Source organism: Rhagoletis zephyria, unplaced genomic scaffold (assembly GCF_001687245.7).
Source record: "Rhagoletis zephyria isolate East Lansing unplaced genomic scaffold, Rhagoletis_zephyria_1.1 Rzeph_scaffold_17943, whole genome shotgun sequence".
NCBI lineage: Eukaryota > Metazoa > Arthropoda > Insecta > Diptera > Tephritidae > Rhagoletis > Rhagoletis zephyria.
Window position 1 is genome coordinate 1 of NW_016175004.1, and position 10420 is coordinate 10420.

Consider the following 10420-nt stretch of genomic DNA (forward strand, 5'->3'; position numbering starts at 1 on the left):
TGCCAGAGATTACTTTCACACAAGATATAAGCTATGAAATGGAAAGTATCTACGTTGGCCAAGGAGTAGAATTATATATGGTTTTTAAAAATACAACCAATGTACCCGGTTTCTTCCACTTCGATGTGATAGTAAGGCACAAATAATTATACATTTATTAATGTAAAATGTCCAATTTCATGCTTTCTTCATTTTTTAATGCATAGCCCGCTGACGACCGTGGTGAACTGATCTTGCAGGATGATATTTCCAAATATTTTATGCCATCACATGGAGAAGTTGCAGTAGAAGGTACCATAGTATTTCATCGTTTGGGTAAAGTTAAACTCTCTGGGCTGTAAGTATAAAAAAAAATAATCATGTTATGCTTTAAGCACTTCTGAGTTGCATTTTTACAGTATTAANTTTACAAGCGTCAAAAAGTACTCGAATGGTCTGTGGTACATTTGTATATAGAAAATGATACACCAACAATAACAAGTTTCACCATGAGGCTGGTAAGTATTCACGTTAACATCTAGATTTTCTTTGCCTAAAAAAGGGTTGCACAGACAGGCACACTACGGCGCGGCATGTTACGATATGTCTGGTTGTACCGCATACCGAATCTTCAATGTAAATTTACATAGCCGTATAGCATTAAGAAGTTCAGACATCGTGGCCTATAGGCAGCTGCATAGGCAGAATTTCGGTGTGTTCTATACATCGTTAAACAGATCACTGTGGTTGTTCTTACGAGACCAGAATTCGAATCATCCGTAAGTCGCCTAACTTTCTCGCAGGATTTTCCACTTGGAAATGCCTACTCACGAATATTGGGCTCTCTGTTTTTATGAGGGCAAATACCTTTTGCGGTCGATTCAAGCGCGAATTTGTAGACGGTATTATTTTTTTCTGCAGCGGCTTACCAATTATTCTTTCGGGCTTACTGAAATCCCACTACTTCTTCGGCGGCGGTACGTAATGAGAGGTCTCATATGTGTGCTTGTTGAAGAGTACTTTCAGAGAGCAAATGGCGAGGATGCCGGCTGCCTGTTGGGATTGCAGCTTTTCGACGATAAGCATTCCTTTTTTTTACTTTAACCAAATAGTGATCTAAGAACAACGAAAACATGGGGTCTGTCTATTAAAACGTGATCGATTTGTTTTTTCTTTTCCCGTCTGTAGCAGCCATATAGCCTGACGAATCCTTGCATGCTGGAACCTCGTACTACAGACTACCTTAAGCGGAGTTTTCATCGCGTATACTGAATTCTCCGACGGTGGGACCGTTATGGAGGCAGCGCTCTTAAGTACGTTCCAAGCACTCATAAAAGAGATCTGATACCTCGCTCTGGCGCTTTGGTACGGCTCGTCCACCGGGGTGAATGTCAGTACTAGGGGACATACATAATCCTTATTCCTCCACAAACCGAACATCGAAATTGCGCACATTTTCATGGAAGCTCTAGTGTGATACTGAGCTTTTTTATCTTACTTGGCCCATCCCATTTTTTAGATGGCGGCGATGTCAACTTTAATCATCATCAACTTTAGTCATCGAGTTGCTGGAAAAAATTCTTTCCCATTAAGGGTAGACGCATTCCAATTTCGTACCTTCAATTCATAGGCCTGTTGTTGTTGTTCTAGCGCTCGGGTCGGCTTGTCCATCAACGTTGTCGTCAGGGAGGCCCAGGAAGTGTGGAACTTCCAACCACCCAACAAACGCCCTTGTCCCTATTGCCTGCCGGTATGCAATCGGGTGCAGAGGTGGTTTTATTGTGTTATGCTCCTTAATGGGGAGCATCTGGGCCTCGTCATCCGGTTCTACGTACCGGAATGACTCCGGTTTTACCAAACCAAGGCCTGTTATTTCGGCGATCTAACCCCTTTTAGGTCAGCGAAATCTCTCAATTCATAGGCATCTAAAGGCTCGCTGTGGTCGTCATCAAAAGAAGGGGTCTCACGCGAGGTTTATTCGAATTTTGCGGTGGAAATTTGCTTTGTGTAGTGAGTCTCAAACTCAGCGCACACACAGAACAGACTTCAAAACAGACACCCGCTTGCAGATACACCTCCTAGTGAACAGACACTGTAGACTTCAATAAATCCCTAAACCGAATACTTAAAGCAAATGCAACGGCGACCCCTCCAAACCCCATTGCAACCCCGTTTGGTCTTCCCTTAAAAATACATAGATAACAACAAATCTCCATAAAATGTTCATGAACCCTTATGCTTTATCTCTTTTTAGAAAAGCTATAAATACCAATATATAGAACCCAGTGGCGCCGTACTTTCGCCAGGGGGCCAAGGCATGTATGTTTCCATTTTCTCCAAGTACTACGATGCGGATACTTATCACAATACTTTAGTCATAAATATTATGAATAGTGGTACCATTGTGAGTAGAATTTATATTACCACAGCCAACATATTTCAACTCTGTTTACTCACTTACACAGGAAGTGCCACTGACCTACGTCGTAGAGGGCTCACCCATTAATATGGAACCGAATATTTTCAGTGGCCACGATTGTGGTACACTGATGATAAATTGTCAAGATAATAAGTACGAAACCGAAACGAATGCGCCAAAATATAAAAAAGAAGTAAAACTAACAAATAATGGCAAACATAAATATTGTTTTTATATCGATAAGTTACGCAATAATCTAGCGAAATGTGCAATTGAACTTGGACGTGGCCATTTAACGGTTTCACCGAAAACTTTATGTCTCGAACCGCAATCGGAGGGTACTTTGTATATAACAGCCGATTCCTGTGACCCTGGCACAATATATAATGAGTTTCGTGTCAGAATAATCGATCAAGATTGCAAATTGAAGGTACACACTACACGCTTTACAGTTACNCTAACAAATAATGGCAAACATAAATATTGTTTTTATATCGATAAGTTACGCAATAATCTAGCGAAATGTGCAATTGAACTTGGACGTGGCCATTTAACGGTTTCACCGAAAACTTTATGTCTCGAACCGCAATCGGAGGGTACTTTGTATATAACAGCCGATTCCTGTGACGCTGGCACAATATATAATGAGTTTCGTGTCAGAATAATCGATCAAGATTGCAAATTGAAGGTACACACTACACGCTTTACAGTTACAGCCACATTTGTGGAACCGGAAATACATTGGTGTCAAAAGCTGATACAGATGGAGTATAATAGGACGCATATTTATAAAGATCATCCTGTGTTGGGTAAGTGTTTAGAAATAAAAAGGCGTGAGTACCAGGTAGAATTCAGTTACATACATAAATAGGTTAGGTTAGAAATTAAACATTAATTTCACTTCATTGTATTCATTTTGTCGGTACCAGTACACGACTCTTTATAACCATTTCGGGAATAGTTGAGGACTATTTCAGGATCATTTCGTGACTAGTTTCGAGCCGCCCCGAATCTCGAACCAGTCCCAAAATTTTCCACAAGTGGTTCTGAAAAAGTCGTGCGCTTGTCTCGAAATAATATCGAAGAACTCTTAAGACGGATGCTGCGATTTACAGCCGCCGACCAAGCGGATAACTACTTACATACATACATATATTGACAGTGAGGCAGTAATTAGGTCTCCACATTCATATACTACCTACTTGAAGACGGTTTAAGATTGTAAGGAGGCAAATATTAGTACTGAAATTTATTGAAGGAAACAAAAGAGCTGATGAGCTAGCCAAAGAGAGCGTTCCTTCTTCTTCTCATGTATAACCAGGTAGACAGTATGCTGAGTACACAAAAAAGCAAGGGTTCAAAGACCACGTAGAAAACTTACCAATAACAATAAGAAGAACCGACTCAAGATATCTGGTAGGACTCCTAAGATGGCGCTGGTTGCTAGGAACAAGAGAAGAAGTACAGGAAACGCAACTGTCGCGAGGAAACAGTAACATTAATTTGCGAGCGTCCAATCGACCAGGGGCCCATATGCCTACTGCAATTCTTTAAAGCAAGGCCAATGCTCTTTAACATGGCTTAAGGTTCTTGAGTATAGAATCATTGTTCGTAAATGTATCTGGTAGAACTATGGATATTTTTACGGGCTACCTGTCTCTATATCAGCCTTGTTACAGAAATCCCTAACACTTATAGGCAATGCAATCTAGTCGACAACAGTGAGGATAGAGTAGCGTGGGCTATCAGATAAATCTCCGAGTCCGGATAGAATCATACCAGCTATGCTACAACGAACAATCGCCACACTAACTCCCTGGGTAACGACTGTTTACAGGACTATTCTTCTCATAGTCATATATCAAAGACATGGAGGGAGGAAGAGCGATTCCTAACATTGGGAAGACGAGCCATAACACTGCGAAAGAGTTTGGGTCCATCGCTTTCTTATAAAATTTCCTCAAGATAATGCATACACGTGTAAGGCGCCTTTAACAAGGTTAGTTTTGCATCCGTGGGACTGCATCTACCAATCAATCCCTGTATCGACGATATGTTGAGTACAAGAAACGTCGAAGTAAGGAAAACAGCCACACTATGGGAAAGACTGGTGGCTATGGCCGCAATTATACATACGTTTACATGGTGGTAATTAGACCTATCCTCACTATGACGAGCTGGTATGGTAGGAGCCGTTTGACTCAACCTAACAAGCATGCATGCACAAAATTTACTCAACAACCCAGGAGGCGATAGATACACTCCTGAATATTTCACCTACATATACGTGAGCTTGCAAAGATTACGCCACTATCCTCGACAGACTTGGGGTGGAGTACAGTAGCTATGATTCGACCGAAATTTTTAAATCAATTTTCCGGACAGAAGTGACTGGGAGCTTAATAAAATGGACATTGGAACGGGACCTGACGAATTTTCCCAGCAAATTATTTCCTATAAAGTCTCTAATCACTGCAGCGGTTTCCAGGCTCCGGAATATGAAATTGACATGGCGCCAAAGCTGGTAAACATTATCGATCTATCTCCATCTAAACTTGCCTGCGTTATTGACAGTCAAGCCGGCATCAAAGCCTTTCAGGGTCCACAATGACTGACTCGATATGCATTAAGGAATGCCGAAGATCCCTACAAGCTCTTCGATCTTTTCTAGGTCATCCCGTAAATAAGGCAACGGACGAGTGTTCTAAAAAGAAATCTGAGATAAGATTAAGGGAAGCGATCCAGATCGTAAAACCTCCGCTGCGATTCCTGTATTCACAAGTTGAGAAGGTGACCAGAGCAACCAGCAGCAGCAGCTGGATTAATCTGAACACTTGCGCTGTTTCGCGCTTACTCTGGCCAGTGTTTGCTGAACAAAGAAGACGGTGTTTACTAAGGCTCACAAAGCCAAACTTATGGCTTCTTACAGGAATAATAACTTACAACACTATTGAGCTTTGTGCCACAAATGCCCTGCACTCCAAAAAAATACGTCCTTAAATTTATGGAAGAACACTTCGAGAGCCTAGACAGCTTAGGGAAAGCCCCATTGGAGGGTTTGTTAGAATTCGCTAGAGACATTCAGGGTAAGCTTGAGGAAACCATCTTACTGGGCATCGTGATGAGCCTTTGTGGTGTATTTTCAGAGTTGCCTGCATAACCTAAACTAACCTAGGGTCTAAGTGAGAGATTTATGAGACAGCCAGCATAGCCTTAGCCAACGTTATTATTTCAACTCGTTTCATAGGCATGCCTTTAATGGAGCTTGAGCCATAGTATTTCAGACAGGAATACGTCCATTGAAAATAAGAACAAGTTTTAAAGACCAAATTATTATTGCGTTGCTCAATTCAATGAAAAACAATTTATTAAAATTTCCAGCCACTGCATGCCTGAAGAACATGAGTGATGTGCAGAGTAATGTCTATCTGAAAATTTTGGGACCATTTAAAATTAAGCAGTTCTTTGAACACCATTTCACTAAAGTCATTAATTTCACCATGAATGGCCTAGAAGAGAAAGAGATTTTAATATCGCTACATAAATCGGCAATACGTGATGAATTTTGCACCACCGTGGATGGGCGCATACTCTGTGAGGCAGATAATAAATATCAGGTAATGGAAGTGCAAATCAAACGCTGCTTTTCAGTTAAAGAGATTGCGAATCCAATACTGTAATTGGCAACAGCGCAGAACTCAGCACACTTACAGCCCCATTCCCATGTCATTGACAAAACTCATCGCATGACAATAGTCATGGTCTTACCTACTACGCCTAAAACTATGACGCACAATATTAACATAGATAACAATGACGGTTGACAGCTTTAGAGCACTTAAAATCAATTTGCTGCATAGTTTTAGGCGCAGTAGGTAAGATCATGACTATAGTCATGCGATGAGTTTTGACAATGACGTGGAAATAGGGCGGCAAAATTTGCAACGAAAAATTTTATTCTAAAATTAGACAAAAGCAAAATGTATCGCATAATTTTTACAACTTTTCTCCCTCAAACTTTTGCACACAGAGAACATTGCAATTGAAATTACTAGTCCGCAGTCCAGAATTGAGAATCACACAACCGGATATGATAATATTTACACGTGAAAGGGAGATTATGACTTATGTGGAAGTAAGAAATATATCTTGTTTGGACGCACAGTACAAATGGAAGAAAGTCGAAGAGAAGACGGCATATGTGGCAGATGTAAGATAAAAAAAAAATAAAATAGCTTCCATTAAATAAAGCCCTCCAAACTAACTTCTACTTCTCCGCAGTACGATGACACCTACAAATTTTCACTTGATATACTCTCCGAAATACTACGCCTGTTGGACATTGATGATTATGATACGGATGAGGATTCAATTTATCAACGCAATATGACTTTACGCTATCAGAAATATCGTTGCAAATTGAAACAACTCGAGGACCCAATTGGCATTTCGACTATCATCGATGAACTCATCGATAATTTGGATTTAGAACATAAACGTTATATGGTGAATCTGGTTGAAGAGGATAACACTTGTTTGAGTGCGAAGCGTTGCACTTCGGGCGAATTCGTGACCACAACTTTGGATGGCATTTTGCATGGTCTGAAACTGGAGGACTCCTACGATATTTCGCAAGAGAGTTTAGATGAGTGCGACAATGAACGCTCCATACACTTTTTAGAAAAGAGTGGATTTGTGAAGAAATTTAGTGAAGTGAAATCTGCGCTCTTTTTACCGCCAGTCAAACCAGGTGAGTTTTCATACTAATTTAAGAATTATTCGTGTTTAATTATTTGGAAGAAATACATACATATACATTAGACCGTACTCGCACTGGAAAAAAATGTTCGCGATACACGCCTGAGTCTAAAGTATTTTTGCAAAGCAATTTCGAAAAATTTTTTTTATGTGTAAACATATTTGCAACCGGAATGGGTAAAACTTGCGTTAACGCAGCAGAAAATTTGTAACTACTCTTGGGCAACCCAGCAGAAAATCTGTAATTTTTCATTACAAACGGCCTGTGCTTACAGCTGTTACAGGTAGTTGTAGTATTTACTAAGAGAATTCCACAACGAAAATATTACAGTCTACAACTTTTCGTTGCATAGCTTTATAATAATATATTGATTCAAAAACCAGGCGGAAGTCACGCGTAAACCAAGACGAATTCAGGAATAGTACAAATCTAATCAGCTGTTCTAGCAACACTGCTAGTTGTTATACTTCGGAACTTTTTCGAGTCCTTTCGGGGCGGTGTTCGGGAGCAGTTTAGGACTAGTTGAGTTCTTTTTCGGGTTTAGTTTGGGACTAGTGCGGGACACACGAGTTTTTTTTTTGCCAAACGTAGAGATCGACTTTCTAGTTTTTCTTCGTTACATCTTCGGCATTTATAGTCGGATCATAAAGTATGATATATCGAAGTTTTTGTTTCGAGGAAAATTTTTGTTTGTTCCAAAGTGCATTGACCTCAAGTACTCCTTTCTAGTACTTACCCGTCAAAGACTTTTTCTGAGGAGGTATTTTGATTATTTAAGTAGAACTATTTAAAAAAAAACGCTTTCTTGCCGAATTTAGGTGTCACCGAAAAATGCAAAAGAGCGACCCCTCGGTTCGACCAAAAAAAATTTTTTTTTTAATTGCCTTGCAAAAATAAAAATTTAAACTCAGGGATGTACGGTGAACTTTTTTGTTTGCTTGTAACGTGGTACGGTCCAACATGTAAACATATTTATATCTGCTTTTAACAGGTTATGCCACAACGGCTGTATTTACACTCGACACGGTTGGCAGTTGTCCGCAACAATTCGACATTACGCTAGTAAATTTGGAAAAGGCTATGGAGTTCTCATCGGAGAGCGTATATCTCGGAGTCAAGGTACAAAAGGAAGCACAATTTATAGAATATTATTTTATAGCTTTTTTTAAGCTTTCAATGAATTTTATGTGGATGCGCAGAGAGTAAAAGATCTCTCACATCGACACCGATTTAGAGTAGTGGCGTCTGAAGAATTTTTACTGTATGCGCGTCCATATGAAAAAAATTCTTTAAAAAGCTTTTCATACAGGAAGTTCTTGGTAGAAACTGATTTCGTTCAATAGCTTACAGAAAAAAGGTTTTATTCTCAGCGCGACTGTTTAAAATCTTAAGAAATTTATATAAAGTTTTTGCCGGTGGATATGTTTTGGTCGTAACTGATTAAGATTGAGTTTTGAGATTTGATATCTACGTAGAACGGTGAAATAGAGCGTGACTTCTGGGTAGTTCGAATACGAACGATAAAAAGAGGCCCCGTATTAGTGTATATATTGCATTACCTTTCTTTACTCCAACTCTGATAAATCGTCATAGATCCGAGCCATCTCGGGGGAACTTTGTTTCTATTTCGTCTCTCTGAAAGCTGTATAGAGAAATAAAAATAGCAGGTATGCACTGAGACCTGCGGTATACACTCCATAATACCGCTTCTAGTCCTATACTCTCCAGAAGGTTTAGCCTTAGAATTTTCTTTGAACTCATTGAGTCCAGACTTTTCTCCCGTAATCTCGAAACAGTCTCACTCCCATGCAGCTGGTGTTGAGTCGAAAAATGGCAGAGATCATTTGACTACTAGTTCATATAAGTTTTTGGAAAGAGGACTAGTGGAAGCTGAAATCCCAGCTTTTCCATGTTTATAGTTGATAGAACTTTTCCTCATCCAAAGCCTTCTCCTGCGAAGTTTAAGACAGTAGTTCTTAAAACCCAAACCACTACCCTATAGGTCGCTCACACTTGAGTGTTGTTAAGCTTAGGCCTCTTTTTATATTATGTCGAAGAGGGTACTCTCGAACTTCCATCTGGTAATTATTATTAAGTCGTCCGCATACCCTTGTCAATGGATACTATGGTCATAGAAGTTTTGTAGAAGTTCGTGTGCTACTAAGCTCCACGGCGAGCCAAAAGTACACGCCTTGCAGGTCAAACACTCAGAAGCTCATTTGCATCCCAACCAGCACATACATATATAGGGCAGGAAAGTCCACAGAAACTGCTATGGTGTAGATATTGGGGGACACTTCGACAATAAAGAAACGTAATGTGTAGTTGACTATCCGCAGATGGAAGATAAGGATAGCTAAGCTGCTTCAAACAAGAATTGCTGAAACTGGAATGGGGAACATCGTGGTGCCTGAAGTATCTTTTAGGGGAGTACATAGTCTCTTCTCCTGTAGTTTGGAAAGAAAACTACCCGGACTCTTCTCTACCACAGGAACAAAAGAGACAGTCTGTCTCTAATAGTATTTGCTACGGCATTAGGACGCCATTCAACAGCACTGGGCTTATGTTACTTATATACCTTAACGGATTTCTAGTTATCGGACGTGTGCAATGGTGAATAGGATTTTTGTCAGCTTCAAGTCCGATGAAGAAGATCTGAACTCTAGGAACTCCATCTCTCCTTCACTGGAGGTGGTATAAGGGAAGTGGGCAGAAAGCAGGGCGTCGGCCCCTCGGTGTAGGCACCATTTGATGTCCTAATCGCTCGTTTGGTTTATGTATGTAGGCTAGATGAGGTACCAACACAAAAGTTCTGAAAAAGCGTCGCTTAGCCTCATCCTCATCTCTTTACTGTACTTTATCAAATTATCTGAGTATTCATCCCAGCATCCTGCTATCGCTAAGAGTTTCCGAGATCACCAAGTTTTGTTTGGTTACGCAGCAGCTAGAGTCAAAGGTGTCAGTTAACTTTGTGCTCTCCAGCAAGCTAGCTGTCCTATATCTATGTTCAAGACTAGGCAAATTGATGCTAAGCAAATAGCTAAGATTGTCAAGTTTGTTCGTTTTGACGGTCAAAGTTCTAAGTTTGTAGATAAGCATTTATTTCCTTAGTCTTCTTCTTTCTCAAACGCTTTCTAAATCTCAAGTAACCGATTTCCTGGGCAAACTTTCAGCCTTGGTATGAACTCTTCAACGCCTCTGTGCGTATAATCAACGTCACCCAGTATCCCATCACTGTGAGTGTAAGTCACAAAACAGTGGTG

General features: G+C 40.2%; 1 pseudogene; it reads left to right on the forward strand.

The window, feature by feature from the left end:
• Positions 1-77: 77 nt before the first annotated feature.
• On the forward strand, positions 78-10414 carry LOC108379999 (uncharacterized; annotated as a pseudogene).
• Positions 10415-10420: the final 6 nt, after the last annotated feature.